Source organism: Ischnura elegans, chromosome 11 (genome assembly GCF_921293095.1).
Source record: "Ischnura elegans chromosome 11, ioIscEleg1.1, whole genome shotgun sequence".
In the NCBI taxonomy this organism is placed as follows: domain Eukaryota; kingdom Metazoa; phylum Arthropoda; class Insecta; order Odonata; family Coenagrionidae; genus Ischnura; species Ischnura elegans.
In genome coordinates, this window is record NC_060256.1 from 47907377 (window position 1) to 47928752 (window position 21376).

General features: G+C 37.2%; 1 protein-coding gene across 1 annotated transcript in view; it reads right to left on the reverse strand.

The window, feature by feature from the left end:
* LOC124168135 (alpha-tocopherol transfer protein-like) overlaps nucleotides 1-20393 on the reverse strand; it is a 64124-nt gene extending 43731 nt beyond the window's left edge. The window contains exon 1 of the mRNA XM_046546259.1: nucleotides 20171-20393. The gene's annotated coding sequence lies outside the window, so the exon portion shown is untranslated. The remainder of the gene's footprint in view (nucleotides 1-20170) is intronic.
* Nucleotides 20394-21376: the final 983 nt, after the last annotated feature.

Sequence of the window (21376 nt, forward strand, 5' to 3'; positions counted from 1 at the left end):
TATGATCGATTCTCAGAAAATAAATGATAAAATCTTACTCCATCTCGTAGCTCCTTGCTTTGACCTTTAAAGGACAACCTTGATTGTCTTTCATTACTTCCTGTAGAGAATTGAGTTTGTTTGACCTTGGGGATAAACGCAAAAACTTTTCCTTCCCATTTTCCAAGATTTTTTTAAAATCCATGTCGGATTTATTCCTTTTGGAGTCTATTAAAGGCGTTCATTTTGTCCTTCGACCTTGCTTTGATGCATCTATCAAGGAGAGGAAAACATGTAAAAAAGAAAGGAAATGATTTACCCGCGCCACAACCTTCAAGGATGCTTCGAATGCCTATTCCAGTATTGCGGTAGATCACATATAAATATTAGTGTACTGAAGAATACATATGAGCGGTGTCGGCCTTAATTGTCCCATAGAAAAATTGAGCGATATAGAGAAAGCTAATGCATTGGACTACCCTCAAGATTTGATTGATACACATTGGAACGAATTATAACGTTAGGTACCAACATCAATGCAGTTGGAGTATAAACTTGAATATACAATATGCCGACTGGCCCCTGTTTTCCTTGAAAAATACTTTTTTTTTATCCAACAACACAAAACTTAGTGATTGCTGCGTCCATTTTTATTGTCGCTAAGTGATTTCTAGAGTAAATATACTTTGTATGTTGCTACGTGACCAGAGTGATTGTTGCGTGTTGTTTTTTTATTGTTGCGAAAGTGAAAAATCTGTCGACCCAGCAAAAGACCCAAGCACAGAAAACGCACATATAGAGCGCTTAACAGGCTATTTTACGTTTCTATAGCAGTAGACTAAAATACATAACTTCCTGGACTCATTATTATGATTTCATGTCTATGAGAACACCGCGCAAAACGAGGAAATGGATGTATTGTCTACTCTGATAAACACGAGGAGGAAACAGAGATTGAAAATGTTGACGCAAGAGGGCAATGTTTGAGGGAAGTAAACAGTGAATGACATTTAAGGAAAAGATTGTCGAATGGGGAAATTCGAGGTTTTAGTTACTTCTAGAGATGCGAGGAGGATATTACCGCAATAAAATAACAGCAAAGTCGACGGTTTATGGGATAGAAAACGCATGAGTGTCAAAAAGAATCTAAGGGCTAATAATCAAGACAACAGAATGGGTATAAATCTGCCGAGGTGGAAATGGTTAAGTTGAATTTCTTCGTAAGACACCTTTAAAAATAAATATTGGTACATATGCGGCATCGATGAGACTAATTTTAAATGCTGAGTTTATCTTGAAGCTGGCAAGAGGAGAAAAACTGCTTTGTCACTTATTAATGAAGTATTAATGTGTCTTTTGTTCCAAATTAGAAGATTTTAATAATTTATACCTAGTTGCAAAAAAATCAGTTATCAGAAGTTTCAAAGTCTTAATATATATTGCACATTATAATTGTTTATGTTACGTGTCTTCTGGTTGCGGCGATAGGAATGACGGATATGTATATGCAAATAGAGTCTCCATCTGTATTGCGCGCATCCGAAGGTTTGATTATCGAAGAATAAATCGACTGTCACAACTCAATCAAATCGACGCTCTAAATTGATAAGTCTTGGCTAAATAATTATTAAACATTGAAAATTAATACATACTCATTCTACCTCCATTCCAGCTACAAAGCATTTTCGACGGCATAATATACTATTTACGATTTTTATGTCCTTCAATTACCAGCCATGCAGTAAGTACCCAACGTTCTGCTTGAGATTCCTCATCCTGAATAGATTATCTCCACAAGCAATGCCACCTGCTTCAGGTAAATTACAATCACAGCAAATGAATAATATGATAGCCTTGACCTACACATGATTAAAAGATACATAGAGATAATCTTTTAATGATTTGCACACCATCTATCCTTAGACCAGACACCGGAAATAGCGAAGAAGTTCACCTAGCAGAGATAGGTTCCATTCGTCCTTCTTGAGGTTACTGTCAGTATCCTTCGTGTGTACCTACGGTAAGGAATCAGTCAGTAGAAGTGGATGCAGTCACGGAGGGTGGTAAGTTATCGCTACTCAGTAATTGTTACTGAAATGTGCCAGTATAGGTTGCAATCGATATCGAAAAGTACTTGTGGGATTCATGTTATATAGCGCGCCGAAGGCGAGTTTCCGCTAAGCCGGTAAACCATGTTTATCACAACCAGCCCGATTACTAAACAAGTTTTCTCTTGCGCATTTCTTTGTGTTGTGGGTGTAATGTATTGTTTGCGATAGCAGAAACTTAAATTCTAAACAATTGAATAATTTTCATTTTTTGAAAATAAGTACATTGAAATGATTAAACTTTTGTACTCAAATGGAGTTAATTTGTAAGTTCTTGACCCAGTAAAATCGTTTGAATTTATATTTGTTTTTACGTGCTTAAGTGAATGTCCATGATGCGATACGATTTCTCGACAAAGTTTAATTTTCGAAATGATATTCGAGTGTTTGAGGCGAAGTGATATGTCGAAGATGACTATGTTTATTTGCTTTTTCTTTCAAGTAATGGGTTTAAGAAAGATTAATCAACAAGTCCACATATTCTTTTTTTAATTTAATTATTTAGTTTTCATAATTATTTTTTATTGCAAGAAGCAATGAGCTTTTTCTTTTCCTTTTCTTTTTTTCATTCCATTTTCATTTTTTAGTTTTTTTCCCTTTGTCGTCGACAATAAACAATGAGTACATTACGCAGAGGAAACATCATTCGCCTTAACCAGGATACGAACCCGGATCCCCCGATTTCCGGTCGAGTGCTTTAGGTAGTTACGCTACCAAGGCGTCATTCTTCCCTGAGGAAAGGCGAAAAGTGATTTTTTTCTCTGTGGATTTTCAGTAAAAATTGTGCATTGCGGGTGACTCCGTAAAGGTATCACTGTGGCTAGTCCCGGTATTCAAAAATGAGTACATTCATAAGATTTGCTGAAACTAGAAGAAGGAAAGATATTGGAAAAATTCATACAAGAGTTAACTGATGGGGCAGTATGTATGCAGTGGGAATCGTTGGGTCGTAGCTCCAGATGTCTTTAAGAAGTATATTTTTAGTTGCCCTGAGCCTGGGCTTAAAATTTTTCACCAAATGATTAATGAATTCATTCATGGATGGAATCTTGTGAGCACAGAAGACGTCATTCAATTTAGTGAGTTTGGGGAAAATAAGGAGGCGGAGGGATTTATTCAGGGAGGACTCAAGTTTTTTCTGATGGCTTTATTACGAGCGAAGATTTCGCAGCCGGAGAGAAGGAAAGGTTGTTTTGTAACTATGTAGGTACTCACTATTCCAACAACATACGAATACATACTGCCTTATCAAGTTACTCTTCTACGAGTCTCTCCCATATCTTTTCTCATTCTAGTTAATGAATTTATCAAATTTTGAATGAGATTAGCAATGGGGAACTTGCATGAATTTTTTTTATTTCATAGGCGGACAGAAAATTATTTTCTGAATACAACAAAGAAAACCGCATGTAAATGTTAGTTTTCGTTCGCGAGATATTTAATGATAAATATAACGAATTTTAAAGCGCGGGAAAAACTCCCTCACCCCCCAAGCCACTGCCGACGAAGCCTCGATGACGTCAAAGGTGCCTAAACATCACGCGAAGCTATTGTTGTGATTGTTTGTAATAGTTGCCAGCAGTTGTGAGAGCTTCGTTTGTTAGACGTGTTGATTATTTCATATTTAAAGATAAATATCCGACGATAGAGGCTTGGAAGCCCTCGTATTTTGCACTATTTACAATATTAATATCTGAGTAAGGGCATAAAATATAAAACTGGAGCAGTTAAACCAAAAATTTGATAATACCTAAATAACATCGTTGTAGGAGTCTGAGCCACGGCCATTGGAAGGGGGATACGTTAATTGTAAGTTGATGTTATCGACGGCATATCATTCATTTAAGTATGTAATTAGAACGATTTTGATGTTTACTGATGTCCGCTTAGCTTTTATATACAATAACTTCATCCGTTTATTCGTAGGTACCGGAGAATTCGTGGTTTAGGACTGTCTGTGCTTGTATTATGGGGTGAATTCCAGTCAATGCAACTTTTGCTCGCTGATTGGAGACATCTTGGAACATTTTTGTGCCAAAATAGTGTTATTTTCAACGTGACATCTCCCGTTAAGCTACTGCTAATAATCACAGTGCCAGTGGTTGTAATGCACAAAGTTTGACAAGGTTGAAAAATATCGGCCAAGAGTTATCAGTGTTCCATCGTGATTGAATTGTAAAAAGTGCTATTACGCTATCGATAAATGTCTAACAGTAGTGTAAAAATTGTCAGTGGCGTGCTAATCTCCGTTGTTCACCGTAGATATGACATTTCACGATCACGCTATTGAAATAAAAACTGTGTGTGAAGTTTGTTATTCCATTATTTCAACGAATAGTAGTGAGAAATGTCACTTGTGTGGGCTAATTTAAGGGTTTAAATCAGTGAATAAATAGTTGTATTCATCATAACGAGTTCTGTTATGGTAAGTTGTACGTGATGAATATAAGAATGTGATAGTGACATCCAGTTTTTGATAAGAGTATTTGCCTATTCCCCACTATATTTTTATGGTATATGCTAGAATATTGTTTATGGATTTACCTATATTATAGAAATAGGTTGTAGCTTGTGTGTGTGTTGGCAGCGGAACCGATTCGCGATCTCACATGTGGATTGTGTGCAGACTGTTTTGCTGTGAATTCGTACCGTAGGACGGATAGGACTACCTTCTCCGTTAATCCGGCGTTGCCAAATTCAACAGCACAGCTTACTCTAATGTCAACAGCACAGCTTACGATCATTATCCTCCAGTATTACAAGTTTCTTTTACAACTCGATTTGCCGCCGACGTATAGCAATAATTTGTCTCAACAAATTCCATGAGGGTCGTGGCATCAATTTTTGGTGTCCTAAAAAAAGGCTGGTGTCCTAACACCCCATGCCACACGCCTTTTAGGCGGCTTGCGGGGTATTATGTAGACGTAGATGAATTTCAGGTGTACTATTCGAACGAGTGGCAACGTTATCATCCATTTTTCTGATAACCAAAACAAACGAAGTGAAACGCATGTACTTCATCATCCCGATGCCGCATTATTAATATCCCAAGAAATAATCTAGGCACAAGAGCAATAGGAAAACTTGCCCAAGAATAACAGAACAAAATAAAATGACGATGAGCGGCTAAATACTCCCTCAAAACAAATTTTACACCATGCGCTCAGCGTATTTCCCTACTCCCTACGGTTGTTTAGGCACCTATGACGTCACGCCTGGCCTCGGCAACGCTCGGGTGTCTTCGCGCAGTGGTCGGCTCAGAGAAATTTTTCTCGATTTTAAATGCAATTTTTTTATTTCTTTTGATGTTGAATGGAGAAACTGAAGGTATTTTTGCGACCTAATGTATCCATTTGACTTATTCAAAATAGTTTTTAGAGCAATCTACGACCCATGCAAGTTCCTCATTGAAATATGTAAAAAAATAGTAATAAAAAATATAATGAAAAAAAGGAATGATGAGAAAAAAAATATATACAACACGATAAAACATTTCTACTTGCAATGTAAAAATAAAAAAATTGATTAAAATGAAAAAAGGATGAAATAACAGAAAAGTTGCAAAAAAATAATTATCTGTTTTCGATGTTTTTCTAATCAATGTTCTCATTGAAGCATATAAGTTTCAGCTATCATAAACAACATACTTCCCTCACAATACAAATAATTGGGCACCGAAATTATAATATCGAAAACTGGCTGGTTCAGGAGAACTTGGTCTACCGGTAGAGCGCAACGCCAATTAATGACTACACCTTGTGATGCGTGATTTAAAAAGTGTCATTAACAATAGTGTGCAATAGAATCTCAACGACATTCGAATCTCCCATTGCATTCGCACGATCTAGTAGCAGCTGTGAGCAATGTGGAGGAGGAGTTTTCGAAATGAAGAAACCATATCTTTCGCCGTGGGAGCGGTAGATTAAGAATATGAAGAGCGAGGATGTTTCCCAATTCGCCAATTGACGACGACGACGCCGCCTGTTCCGCAGAATTCGTTCAAGGCCAAACAATCGAAAGTGACAGTGCGCCCCAAGGTGAAATAAGACCCGCCTAGCGTACGTAATGACATAACTTTCTCTGCGTGTTGTATTGTGAATTGCTATGCCCTACTTAATGGACGTCATTTAAGGATAATTTGATGTTGTTCACTTTTCTTTCCTTCGGAATTCGTTTTCACAACATGTCTTTAATTATTGTACAATTAAATTTGACTTACGACGGCTTGAAAACAATAATATGTGTAGAAAAAGGAGATCTCTCCAGATTTTCTCCTAAACTTCTACAACTACATCTACATGCTACCTCGCAAGGCTCTTGAAAAGGCGTGTAGCGGAGGGGTGTAATGGCACCATACGTTTACTTTTAAAAAGCAAATACTCGAACGAAATTACAACTAGCATTTAAAATTACTTTACTGCTCTGGGGAAAATCGAATTCCCATACCTACCCGTAGGTACGGCAAAATATCTCTCTTAATATATCTATCTCTTCTGTCGGACCAGGAAATACAGTCGGGATCTAACGTTATCCGTGTCGCTCCTAAAGATATATATTTTCAATTGCTTAAGCAACGTAAGCCTAGCGCGCAGCCTCCGAGTCTCTATCGGTTCCTAGCCTTATTCGCTTAACATGTGTGCAACACTTTCTGTACGACAGTAAAACTTGTGTAACACTTATGCAAAAGCTGATGTAAAATAAGAGGAAAATTAATGGAAATGATATTTACGATGAAAAATTACAATACGAATGATCATTACGTCTGCAAACATAACAAGGCAGCACTGTAACTTTGATAACATCAGTGCAATCAATTTAATATTTGAGGACCTTACTGAATAAATCACTTAGAAATAGTTTTTCACACCAAAATTTCCGTATGTTTTATCTCACTCTTAGGATTCCCCACGAGTGCTGGAATATCTCTAAGAATTAAAGGAGGTGGGTTGAGAGGAACGATGTATGTCATTTTTCATGAAAAATTCAAAATGCACTTTTTGAAAATGTACTTCATCGACTGTCGCTCACAGAAATATAGACTTTATACGATTTCATAAATAGAAATTGCACATAAAAATCTGCTTTTTCCCCTGGATTTAAGGCCCTGCATGTGAAAATCGTGTGATTTTTTTTATTACTCTTAGGATACATATTCCAGCTTGGTATTAAAGCTGATGTGATGTTAAGTATAAAATAAGGACCGAGATAAAAATTAATTTCGGCTCGTCGCCGAGTGTTGGCTAGTGAATGCTGTAATTGGAGTCAAGATACCTGATACGTCATGACTGAACCTCAGCTTGAAATCATAAGCAATGAAATAAGTAATAAAACCATATGTAATGAAATAATACCTTGCATGCGTGCGCAATTGATGTCAGTGGCTCAGCGAGGAGGGGTTTTGGGGGATAAAGCCCCCCCCCAGAGCTCAGCGAAATTTTTAAGTTTATGCCATTTTACTTAATGTATTAGTTTTACTTATAGAATAGTGCTAGGATTAATCAAATATCTATCAATAACCGGTAAATCTAGTCATTTTGAACTATTAATCTTAAAATTTTCTGGAGGAGGGCCCCCGCAACTCCCACTTACCCTGGCGGGTACGCAATACCCCCACATCCCAAAGTATTAGTTGCGCCTAAAACCCCCCCTAGCCTTAATTCTTAGCTGCGTCCCTGATTGAAGTCACATCGTAATTGGTTTAGTGGAAATGGCGCTGCGGTCAGCGTAAATTGTTGAAAAAAAGCTTTCAATTAACAATACATGAAATATGCATACGTCCCGTGTCCAAAACGGCCTTAAAAATTCATTAACAGCCACAATGACCCGCGAAATCTTCGACGAATAAATACGAAGTCTGCTTGTTATATCAACGCGCGGAGCGGAGACGCTAAGAGTTATAATGGCTTCGAAACGTTCGATGATTCGGACTGCGGTTCTTTCACGGTGGAAGAAGCGACCCGAGCCTCTTCACAGATGAGGGAATCTTTTTCCTCCGTTTTCCGCCTTGCCTGGCACCCGTGCGAGCGTAACCATAGAAGCGATTTTCAGGAGGGGGAGGAAGAAGTCGTCAGGAAGAGAGGCGGGTTCAAGGACCTCGTCTCCGTGAGAGGAAAAATAAGTACATATGAAGATGCACACGTAATTATGTACACATGCATAGATTGGTGGAAGACTACCTACGTGTGTATATATACACGCGGCAGACATGGTCTCGCGCGGGGCTGTGCTTCGCTTCTAGACAACCAGCTGTCAAGGGAACGCTTCTACTATATTTTTTGTATCTTCCGTAATAATTTAGAGGCATTGTTAGTGCCACGTTTACCAGTGACGTCATGGAAAAATTAGCAGTGCCGGAACGAACTTTCCTTAACTTTATTTTTTTGATTAAAATTTTACTCAGTGTTCTTATATTATTAGTTATTATTTACATTTTATCACAATGTTTTTGTTTTTGTTGCGAATTAGAAATTTTGAGGCAACAAAATTGATAAAAAAGTTATTTGAATATTATGTCTTTTGCTAAGCAGTGCGGGAACGGCGTTCCATCACCGTGACACCACCGACATAAGCACTTTTTGAGACATTTTTGAAGAATTTCAGTGTCGATATCTGTTTGCACTATTCAGTGGACAATACATCATAAAATTTAATTATGTTTTTCTGAAGGGACACTTTTGGAATAGTCCACAGGAAGGAGACTACGTTACAGGTTACGAGGCTATCCCTATAAGCGGTCTTTTTTCAAAATTTTTATCTATTCTGTGAACTTCCTATCGTCATAATACCGATCGAAAAGCTGTACCTCGGCCAATAATTCAATTTTCGCTTCGTAAAATCGATTTTCATTAATTTTTTATATGGTATGAGCATTTTACGAAAACAAATTTCGTGTTTTATCACAATATTCCAATCATTTACTGAAGATGTATTTCGCAAATGATTTTATGAACGAAAATTCGGATACGATTATTTGGCTCAAATTTAACACATACGTACGATTTTAAAATTCAAGATGCGCCAGGATGGATAGATTTTTTAAGATACTACTTTGCGTCACTGACCTTGACCTCGCTGACCAATTTACCTTGACAATTTCAATGCGATAACTTGAGTTTTAAATAAATAACACGCCGTAAAAAGAGGAAAAACACTGCTGGTCGAGTAAGAGAGACTTTAACATCAAGTGAGATTTATTTTGTTATTCTCGCCTTGGAGTAATTAAATAATTGAGGGTATAAATTTAAAGTAATTATAGATCATTATTCATGAATAAACAACCTCTCGTTTCGTGCCATGGAAATAATGGTGAATATAAAATGTACGCACGCCAAAAAATGTTTAAAAACTATTTGAAAATTAATACTGCGATGGAAGTCAACACACTTTAGTTACTTGAAAATGGCGTTGCAGTTAAGCCGGAAAAATAAATAAGGTATTAATAAAAAAATAGTGCCCTAATTTTTAAGTAAAATAGAGTGAATTAATTTCAGGTAAAGTAAAACACTTGGCCTAGTCTCGTTTTTCAAGCCTCGACTATTGTGCTCCACAGTAATAAAATATTTCACCAATAACTTTTGTAAATTGTATTTGTTTTGAGTCGCGTGGTCTCCAACCTACCTCCTTAACGCCACGTCGAAAACTTACAACGGCGAGACGCGGCCGGTCTCTTGGTTTTTCCGATTCTGAACCCTTCGTGATGGTCCGGTTGAATCATTTCGTCCGACACCTGCTCATCTTCGGGGAAGTGTTTTCGATCGATATTTTACGAGCGATAAGGCGTCCATAGTTGCCGAATTTCCCTTCTTGCTTGGGAAACATTATTATTCCTCGTTTTTTGTCATGGTTTCATAATATTCTTTATGATTTTTGTTTATTTCATGTCTCGTGTAGTCAAAATATTCCTAGTTTTACTTTATAGACAGAGGTGTCATGGTGCCGGAACGCCGGTCCGGCTATTGTTGGCAAGCGACATAATAATCAAATGAACACTTTTATCAATTTTTTTGCCTCAAAATTTCAAATATATACATTCGAAACCAAAACAAAACATTTTGTAATAAAATTTAAATAATAATTTGTAATAAAAAACATGCAGAGTAATATTGCACTTCTAATAAAAAGTGAAGGAAAGTGCGTTCCGGAACTGCTTATTTTGCCATGACGTCACAGCTTATAGAAAAGATTTCTCTGGATTGCGGTGCCTATATATAGGTTCTTGTTATTCATTTTCATTCATCAAAATCTACATAATACCTCGCAAGCTACCTCAATAGGTGTGTGTTTGGGGTTGCTAGGACACCAGCCGTGAAAGGCCTTTTTACACGGGGCACGTACTTGCACAATCTGACGTGTTCAAGAAGACTCAATCAAAATTGCGTCGTGTAAAGCGGTGTATTGATAGAACACATGCTAGAATTCATGGACGTGAGATGGAAAAATAGCCGCTGTTCTAATTTCGTTTATGCATTCGCGCAATTCCACGCAATTTTAGAAATTGATGCAGTTCTAACTTGCGCAATTCCGTGCCCCGTGTCAAATGCCCTCGGCAAATAAAAAGGAAATGCTCGACTGAATTTCTGCCTAGCATTTGATTAATTCCTTTGTCATTTGGGGGAAAAAAGAATTCCCATAGCTATCTATTCGGCAATATGCCTCTCTTAATTTATCGGTTCTATTGGACCTGGAAATGTAGTGGGGCTCTAATATTATGTTCTCCGTGTCTCTCCTAAATATATCTATCCTCAATTTTTCAAGAAATCTAAGCCTAGCGCGCAGCTTCCGAGTCTCTAGAGGCTTCCAGCCTAATTCGTTTAACATCTGGGTAACGCTTGTTGTACGGCCGTAGCGGTTTTTGGCGAATCGCGCAGCTTTCTTTATATTACATGTATGTATATTGCTAACTTGGCGGATTAATTTTTTCTAAGCCGGATCCCATATGCTCGCTGCATATTCAAGTTGTGGTCGGACGAAAACAAAATATAACCTGTCCTTGACTTTTTCAACACCGCTTGTCAAATATGTCGAAGTAGGAATATTTGCCGAATATTCCTTCTTTATTGGGTATTACACATTACTTTTTGCCTCTTTAATTGTCGATTTTCGAATAAGTAATTTTCTTTGTGAGAGGATTTTAAAAGGTTAGGAATTTAATCAGCGGTTTTTGTTGTTATACTCCTAGATTTTTATTTTGCCTAATATCTTTTAATCTCTATACTTAGATATTTGGCCTGAGAAAGATCTTTCGAGCTTTATGCTACTAGCCGAATTATATGCCATGACCACATCGGAGAAATCACTGATATGCCTCCATTCAGTCGTAGAAAGTGCAAGGAAAACTCTAAAAATGGAATGAACCCAGGTGATGTTGGAAAATCTCACCTACTGCGGCGGGAAGAGGTGAGAAAATTTCCAATTTTACTTGAAAGGTAACGAAATGTATTTTATCGGTGAACGCAATCTAAAAGATAGGAAAATTGAAATACGGATCACTTGTCTTGGAATCCTTGAGAAAGTTATTTTGAGGAAGCACATTATATGGCTATGGTCGAATGTATGGAAATATTTTTCTTAGCTTTTTTTCGAATATTAAGGTGACGTTAGCGTAATCCGTATTTATATCGTTTGTAACCTCTTCCTTATCTCCGAATCAAAGTTTAGGAATCCTCTATCTTCAAATAACCACAGCTCAACATCCGTAAGATTATATGTTGGTAAGGCACTATACCTATGATCAATGGCGCAGCGAGGGGGGTTTTGGGGGATAAAACCCCCCCAGAACTCAGAGAAATTTTAAAATATAATCCATTTTACCTAATTGGATAAATATTACTTATAGAATAGTGTAAGAGTTAATAAAATATCCCTCAGAAAGTCGTGAAACTCACCATTTTGAACCACTCATCTTAATAATTTTCTGGGGGAGGGCACCCACACCTCCCGTATTCCATACCCCCCAGCTCCCCCAGTATTAGTTGCGCCTAAAAAATTCCTAGCTGCGCGCCTGCTTATGATCATACGTTGGTAAAGCAAAATCATTTCTCAATTTCAGGAAAATGGTATTTGATGTTGAAGTTAATATTATTTTTCTCGAAATATTTCTACTGCTAGTGCATTCGCTGTGTATTTTTTCTTGTTCAGAATGAGTAAATTTTATTGCTTACTTGCTGTATTCCTTATTATATTGTATCATTGTCATCATAATCAACAATCCTAAGATTGGTTTAACGCAGCTCTGCATTCCTCTCTCATATCCGCTAGCCTTTTCATAATGACGGATTTCTTCTCTTTTACATCCTTCATAACCTGTCCTATGTAACTCACTCGGCACGTCCCTTGCCCTTCTTCCCTTCCACCTGTCCTGCTACCAATGTTTTTTCATCGGGACATCATACCTCATAATGAGGCCAACTTAGTTGTCAAGTTGTCATTATACAGGGTGTTTCAAAAAGGATTTTACAACTTTGAAAATTCATATAAATTTTATTAAACAAGGTACAGAGCTGGTTTTGGTGTTATTTTAAAGGAAAAAACTTCAAGTTTTTTTACCTTAAACTAAAGATGTTCTATGTGGCTTCCGTTGGTTATTCTGCAGACATCCCACCGGTAGTCGATTTCTTCCCAGACTCTCACTAGCATTTCAGGTGTAACTTGCTCATCAGCAGCGTAAATTCTTGCTCTAAGTTCAGCTAGAGTGGCCGGCAAAGGAGGTACGTACACCATATCTTTTATGAAACCCCAGAAGAAAAAATCGAGTGGTGTCAGGTCTGGGGAACGGGGGGGGGGGGGGGGGGGGCATGCAATTGGCGCATTACAGCCAATCCATTGACCTGGGAAGCGGTCATTTAGAAAATCCCGGACGACAGTCAGATAGTGTGGTGGTGCGCCATCTTGCTTAAAGAAAACATTTCGTTCTCGGTCATCCTCATCAATCTTCAATCGATTCTTCAAAGTTGTAAAGTCCTTTTTGAAACACCCTGTATATCGTGACATTTTCTCAACAACTCAAAATGTCTACCATATAATCATCCTTTGTGGGACAGTACTTTTGACCCATTGCATTCAAATCTCTTAGGAGTGGCTATAACAATGCGATAACATGTGGGATTGCAGCGAGTGTATGACCCATTTGATTGCTACTGTCATATTTTTCCGGATTCATTGACCGGCTACTGCCCTGAGATCCATGATTCATTCAGTGCTGCTTTATGAAACCGCGGAAGTTTTGAATAAAATTGCGTATGCGGGGCATATAATCACGACCTACTTAACGATTGCGTATTATCACGAATGAATTGAAGATTTTGCGATGTGTTTCTAATGGGGTACCCGGAAGGAAGAATTATATTTGCTCTTAGTTTCTGGGTGACACATTTTCATGAGACCGATAACTTTCGCCTGGTGTAAGAAAACGAAGGTTTCCGCGGTTTCATTGCATGGTCTCTGCATTTTCTCGGGTTTTCTTCCGCGTCCATTGGCTTATGAACAACAGGGCCCGGCCACGTAATTAAATTTTTTCGAGACGAAAATTTTAGCAAAAGAGTGCCGATCTTCCCTATGCAAATCAGGGAAGCCACAGGAAATTAAAATAATACACTGTTGAATATCAACAGGGAGGACTGAGACCTCCCTCACAGCGCCTGTAAATTACTCATCCGAAAAACAGCCAATCGTAGCCAGCGAAAAATCACTGATTATGTGGAATAATTTTTTTAATAACTACTCGTTTTCTTTTTGTAAAAATGATAACATAAATTAAACTTCAATTTATATTTTATGAACAGGAATTGATTTGTTTTTCGAGATGTTAAATATTATATGTTGATTTAATTTCTCATATTTAATGTACGGTGCATGTTCTCGGAAATAAATTTTCCATTAAATGCTTTCTATTGGATGTCTTTATCGAACTTCTTACTTTTACTTCATATTGTTTTTTAATAAAAAAAAATAATTGATTAATGCCTATTGTAAATAGAGATTAAAATAAAGACCTATATTAATAAATCCAAGCGTGAGTAGCTGCATATAAGTTCACGATATCGATAATAAGTGATGCTCATATAATTAAGTTAATTCCAGCAAAGTCGATATTTAACGAAAATGTAGTTTCCGTCGTAATGCTCCAGTTACCAAGCTTTTGGAAAAGCATTACCTGATTTTATTCCCGGCGAACAATTGCAGTGAAGATTTCTTGGGTCTTACACCGGGTAAATATCTTCTTCCGACGTTTCGATGTACAATTCGCCCATCTTCCTAAGGGATTCAGAGACCAAGGAGATCTGGAGGACCTTACCCGGTGTGAGTCCCGAGAAATCTTCACTGCTATTGGAAAAGTCACAAACGTCGGTAGTCATGGAGATAAAATGCTTGGTTTATTTATTCGTTAGTGGGTAGCTAAGTCTATCCCTATTCTGAACCGGGGAAAGGGGAAATTTAACGTCTGCGCTACGTCGATAGGAGGCGTTGGTGGGGAATACCATGTGAGCATGCGTAAAACTGCCTCTGCGTATGAAACTTGTTATAAAACGAGGCAAAATGAGGATTACAACCTACTTCCCTCGCATCGAAATGAAAAGTCGCCACGCGGACGTGACGCCGAGGGATATAAAATGCGTCGAGAGCGTTTTTCTCCGCAGCAGAATGTTTTCCATAAGAGCACAGCTTCACTTCGAGCTAAAAGCTATCGTCCCGTTTAGCGATCGAGGAAAAAAAATACAACTGGGCCGATTCTTTGGAAACGTCGTCACGCACCGAGCTGAGCGCTTCCATCCTACTGTTCCGGTTACCATTGAAAAGTTATAAACATCGGGTACCATGGAGTTAAATTGTTTGGTTTGCTGATTCGTTAGTGGGTATCTAATGCTATCCTTGACCTCTGTAGTGGTTAATTGAATTGGCGTTAGCATAACGATGGCATGAAAATTGCCTACTTCTCTATCGAGGAAATTTAATCTAATTCCTCAAATAAAGATTTCGGAAGAAATTGTTAAAGAATTTGAAAAAAAAGTCGATTAGCAGTAACAGTTTGCCTATTTTTAGAAAGCATGGCTAAGCATTAGAATAATTGAAAGAAATATATACCCACTCACAAATTAATGAGAAGAAATGTTGATATTAAATTCTTACTCTTACTTTAACTATCAAGAACGCAATCCGGTTACTAATCTATTGGAAAACTTTTAAGATTTAACTTTAACTTTAACTTGGAGATAAAGTGTTTGGTTTATTGATGCTTGTTTGTTTGTTTATTGTACTCGCATACTTGTACACTTAGCCACAAAGAAGTGGCAATCAGCCTTCAGATGCTAAGGAAAAGGAAGAGTTTAACGTAATTTAAAACGCTCATCTGAAGCAATGTTATTACTCATATTTTATTAAATATACCATTTTTTGGGATTCCTGACATTCAAAACTGCATACGTAAATATGAAATCTAGAGTTCAGGGATAAAATTAGCTACCCACTTACGAATCAATAAACCAAACATCGTATCTCTATGACCACCGATGTTTATAACTTTTTCAATTGCTTGGCAACCGAAAAATTAAGAGGAAAGCAATTAAACAAGCGGATATACCATTTTTGGGAATTACCAGCATTTGAAATGGCATACGTGTTAAACATGGTAGAAGCAAGGGTACTGCTTTTGATACCACTTTTTCCGTGGTGATACAATAATCTGGCATGGGGAAACACTGCAGCTTATACAGCAACATTTTTCCATGTCGTGTCCTTGATAACTGTCGGTTAGTTATCTGCGGGACTGCACGATAAATCGGTCGTGCATGTATCTACCGCAGTTGCAGCGTCTGGCGTTATAAAGCGCAATGTGTGTCATCGAGGGAGGCTTACTGACCTCAAAACGACCGGTCAGCTCCGTAGAGCATTATGCTTTTTAAAAAAAGCTGACTATCAAAAAACGACGCATTTATTTACCGAATGGCCAATTAGATTGCTTGAGTATGCGATTAATATTTGCTAGAGGTGCGTTTTCTTTATTCTAATGAGTGACAGCTTTGTTTACCAAAACATCATGCAGGGTCGTTACGTGAAATATAAATGAGAAATGAACTGATTTCTCGAAGTTTTCAGCCTAGGTTTGAACGTTTTATTAATGTCTTATGTATGTTTTATTTTTGCTTATCTATGTCATAGATGCAGTCTTGTCATTGATTTATAACCCACTTCTTATTTGTCAAGTCGGCTTGAAATTTTCTTCGCTTGCTTCTAATAACAACAATTAAATTAGCAGACATTGGAAATTTTTTTCTATTATAATTTAATTATTTAACATAATCTCCGTATGGAAAAATAGATTTAAAATTTCTCAATAGATGCCGCTAATTATATTTTTTCGGCAGACATTTGTGTAACAGCTCTGAGTTTATTGATTTACATGATTCGCCACGAAAATTTATGCAATAAACATTACATTAAAAAATGTTAAAGCCGTCGCCGTTACTCATATGAGTATACGAAAAAATATTAAAATATGCCTACGAAAATATGAGCTGGCTCTAATTTTTCTTTCCATTACGTTTGTAAATGTAAATTCTCAACGGTTCTCCTTAATTTAACTTAAGGACGATGAAGGAATATGATAAAACTTAGAAAAAGGAATGAACATAATTTCAAATACAAGTATTATAAAATATATATTTGAAATATATCCGTAATTTGTATTTGGCATTCCAAACACACGACCTGAATGTATATTTTGTATTTCAAATACCGATTTTTGGTATTTTCCCATCCTAAAATAAAAAATAAATTTGTAGAATACTTTAAAAAGTAGCTGTTATAACACTTCCGCAACATTATGCTTCAGAGATTACTTCTTTTCCTTAAGAATCCTTTTCTTCATATTTCCAACCATTTAAAGCGTGCCAAGGAAGGTTACATATTCTTTTTAACATCTCTTAGTTTCCATACTGACGTATTTTGTATTTTAAAAGCTATTTAAAATAATATTTTGTAGTGTATTTTTCAAATACCCAAATCAAAGGTATTTTGTATTTTGCATTTGAAATACATTCGCAGCGTTAATTTGCGTTTCAAATACTCCTCGGCCAGTATTTTTCCCAGGCTTGCTTTGAAACAGCTTTGAATCTGATGAAAATCGTCATCAATGTGATTACTATTGCTTGCTCGATAAGTACCGTGAGGAAATATGGCCCTCGGGCTATTTTATAATCCAGGATAGCCTCTCTCACGGGGAAAATGAATCCGCTAACGTTTCCGCAACCAATGTCATCTCGACATCTGTGCCTTTCACTTTCCCGGAAGGATAAAATGTCTCTCATGATAATGATATGCATGACTATTAAAAAGCGCCCTTATGTTGCATAAGACCCTATTATTAGCTAATAAATAAAAAATAGATCCTCAAATTACATTCTACCTTGCTTTCCTTAAAGTCCTTTATTTTTTTTTTGGGGGGAAAACGAATTCCAACACCCATCCGTTCTATATCTCTTAATTTATCGTTTCTTTAAGGTGTTGAAATACTGGGTTATCATAAAAGTAATATGCGGTTTTGAACATGGATTGTTTAGAAAGCAGAAGTACTTATTTATGTATGTACTTATGTATGTATTTTATTTTTCGAATTCGTCGAATCAGGCAGAATCTTTTAGTGGCCTTAGTCTTTACTTCCGGATTGGTATTACCTATCCCTTAGATGCCCACTGAATTCACTTCGAACCCATAAAATACTTAATTTTTTAAATTCGATCGCGTTTGGCGTCGCATGATGGAATTCCTTCGCTATCTTCTAGAAACAATTCGTTATTTCACTTTAAAATGAGTAAAATTATTATTTTTGTGATTGACGATGAAATTAGAATTCTGATTAAAAAATTTGGAATTTTTACTTCACGCTTTGAATTGAAAACGGTCATTATCCTTATAGCTGTGAAATTATACACGAATTATAGAGAAATATTACATAATATTTGTTCCTGCGTTATTTTGGGTCACTCCGAGTTGTACGTCGTTTATGAAATTTGTTTTTTTTTTTAATTTCAAGTATTTTATTTCAAGTTTTTTTTCGCTTAAGAGTTGAAATCTAAGTTTCTTCTCTGGAGTAACAATTTTTATCTATTTTATCCTTTTCAAGTCCTTAACTCAGGATTATTGGGTTATTCATCATCTTATTTGAAATACCATTAATGTACCCATGTCACAAGAGCAGCATATCCACTCATATGACAGATTAAGCTGAAGACACTTTCATAAAGTCACTGTTTTACAAATTAAAATTGACTTGTTGAGCTGGCGGCCAAAGTAACCGGTTTAGATTAGCAAAAGAACTAGATAAAGCTTCGCTTATATGGACGTTGCTTATTATCATTCGTTCAACCATACTGTTACCATAGGAACAAATAATGCTCCCTCGCGGAATGCAAATGAGCATCGCGAACGCGTCTTCGCACGTGAATAAGAAAATCCTTTGAGCCGCAAGTCGCAATTCGAGAGAGAGTAAACATTGGCCGTTACCATGGAAACAAAGGAAGCATCCTCTAAATAACAGAAGCTACCTACTGGTCGTGCTGAGTTAGAGTGAGAGCGTATTTACCTACGCCGTGCGATGCATTTATGACGTATATACCCAAGCAAGAATCCCAACTATTGCCATAATCGTAAAAAGGTATTATTAACGCCCATCCAAGCTACTCTGAAACCAAATTAAAAGCTTGTTTGCAACGGAGTGAAAAAAACTATCCGCGTGGTTCAACCCGTGTTTGCGATTAATTCTTTATATTCTCAGTTTGGAGAAAGAAAAAGTTGGAGCAAAGAACTTTATGCAACACCGGCAATGTAGAATTCAAATAGCACAACTTGTAGGAACCTTAAATTTGTCCGACGAATTTTTTCTTTGGAAAAGAGTTTATTTCCCGATCGCCTATCTATGTTTTTGATGAAGGATGGAGATGAAATACGGTATTTTTAAATACACAGATGCATTTGAAACAATTATTATCCACTTAGAATAAATGATATAATAAGAAATCACAGTCCTTGCTATTCTCGTAGTTTTGAAGAAATTCCAAGGACGGAAATTTCGTGGTGTAAAATTCGCTTTGACGCTATACTTCAACGTAGTCCGATACAAGTCAAATTGGAATCTATAATCACATTAACCCCGATTTAAGCCTTTGCGTGATATTTTAATGCTTTACGGAGTAGTGTAATATATACCTTCCGACACCTTCCGACCTTCACACTTCCGACTAGTCTAATAGCGTTATTAGTTGAGACATTCGCGGTCCATGGTGATACGAACAACTTGTTTCTGGTATTTACGCGTGTTTCTAACACGAAAACACAGCGTTTACCATTCCTATTGGTAGCTTCTTCTCGTGGAATGGTTTTACCATGCGGCTCACAAAACGTTAGGTTTTTCCTATTGTTGTAAATCCATTTCCTCAAGCATGATTGATGGGTTGGCCACTAGGAGTTCTTGGCTCGGTGTTACCATGACCAATGATAATAAACAGTCAACAATGGACTTTGAACTTGAAATCGTAGGAGTGTTGACGTTCAACAAATGTCAGACATATTATAATTCAATGACCTAAAAGCACGCAGTTAGTAAAATAAAATCGTCATTCATAAGAAGCATAAAATAGAACGGACACTTGCTAACCTGGGATGAATGATGTTTGGTTCACGCTGTGTAAGAATTTACAGGGTTATCGTAAAAGAATGGTGCGGTGTCAGTAATTCATACGAACAAAGCACAGAAATTTCAAGATACTGTACTGGCGATTTTTTTAGGGGGTACATTTTTTTATAGACAAGAAATGCGCGACTTAAACCACAGGATTAAGGAAGCATAGACAACCATTAAGAAGAAATTTTAACTTATATTCGTGTAGAAGTTAGGTATCGTTTGGAAATTTGTCGAACGACTATTGGCGCACGAATTGAAATTTATTAATCACGTAAAAAAAGTGTTTGAGTCGAAAAATTCGAAGAATGCAAAAAAAACAAACTGTAAATAGTTCTGTTTTTATTTAAACCATGTTAAAACCACACCATGCTTTCATGATAAGACTGTATTAAGGAGTATTTTTTCCTACCTTATGTGTTTGATGCCGGCAAGCGTCAGGAAAAGATATATCCAAGAGAGTTGTCGAGTGCGCCAGTAGATCTTAGTGCACACGTTTTTCCTTCTTCCGTGGTTATAGTTGTCCCGATGGTCCGGCAGGCGGCACCGTTGACCCAAGAGAACGGAGGTGTAACACTTCTCCGAAGGTTGGTGGCCGACTGAACGTTTGCTGGCAGCGCACGGCCTCCTAAGGGGACCTCTGTTGCTCACGGTAACTGCCCCCTCCTTTCACGACAACCCAAGCAACTACCACTCCTTCCCCTACTTCCCATTCCACGACTCAATACGCGGCATATCCTGTTCCCCCTCCTCTACGCCTTCTCCGTCATCGCACGCTGCTACCGCCTCGTTGCGCGCTTACTCCATCTTGCTTTACCCCTCCCTGACGATCATGCCGTGACGTTTTGGCATTGCCTTTTCCAGTTACGGCAAGCAGTGAGTACTTATGAAATTCCTCTCGTAACCCATTACCTCCGACCGCGTCTTTTATTCTTCGCGCCTTCGTCGAAAAACGCGGAACCGGTTTTCGCGGATTGTTCAATCAGCACGGTGGGTTGAGGTAGGTCGTGGGCCAGGGGTGAGAATTAATATCTCTCTCATCATATTTATCCGATTCTTTGTCGAGTAAAACGTTTTATGTGTTATCATAACCATCCAATATGTCTTTTTTTCACTCCTCAATGTTTTTATAGCAATAAAACTTGAAGTCGGGAGGGGAGTCCACCAAGCATATACAGTTTTTTTAAAGGAGAAATTTGCAGCACCTCAGGAGGTGGAAGGGGAGCTTTATTTTCAAATATAACTTTTAAAATTTCGTAGTCAAGTTTTACGAAAATTTATTTTATGTATTCCAGCAAACATCATTATTCTATTATTAGTTTCACGGATGATATGGAAACTTAAGTCATATCATGTTCGTTATACAGCTAGAATTCCTCGGAAGGGGAGATAGTTGTAATTTGATGAGTAAGAGTTTATAAGTCAAATGATTTTTAAAGTCTATTTTAATGCTGAATAACCTTTCGGTAAGCATTATTCCTATTAAGATAAAAATGGTTTCAAAAATAATATTTAACATTCCTTTCCAATATATTTTTTAATCAAGTTAGATATTAGAAATTTTTAAAAATAAACGCACATTTTTTGCCAACGTATTGGTATATTTTCATCAGACATC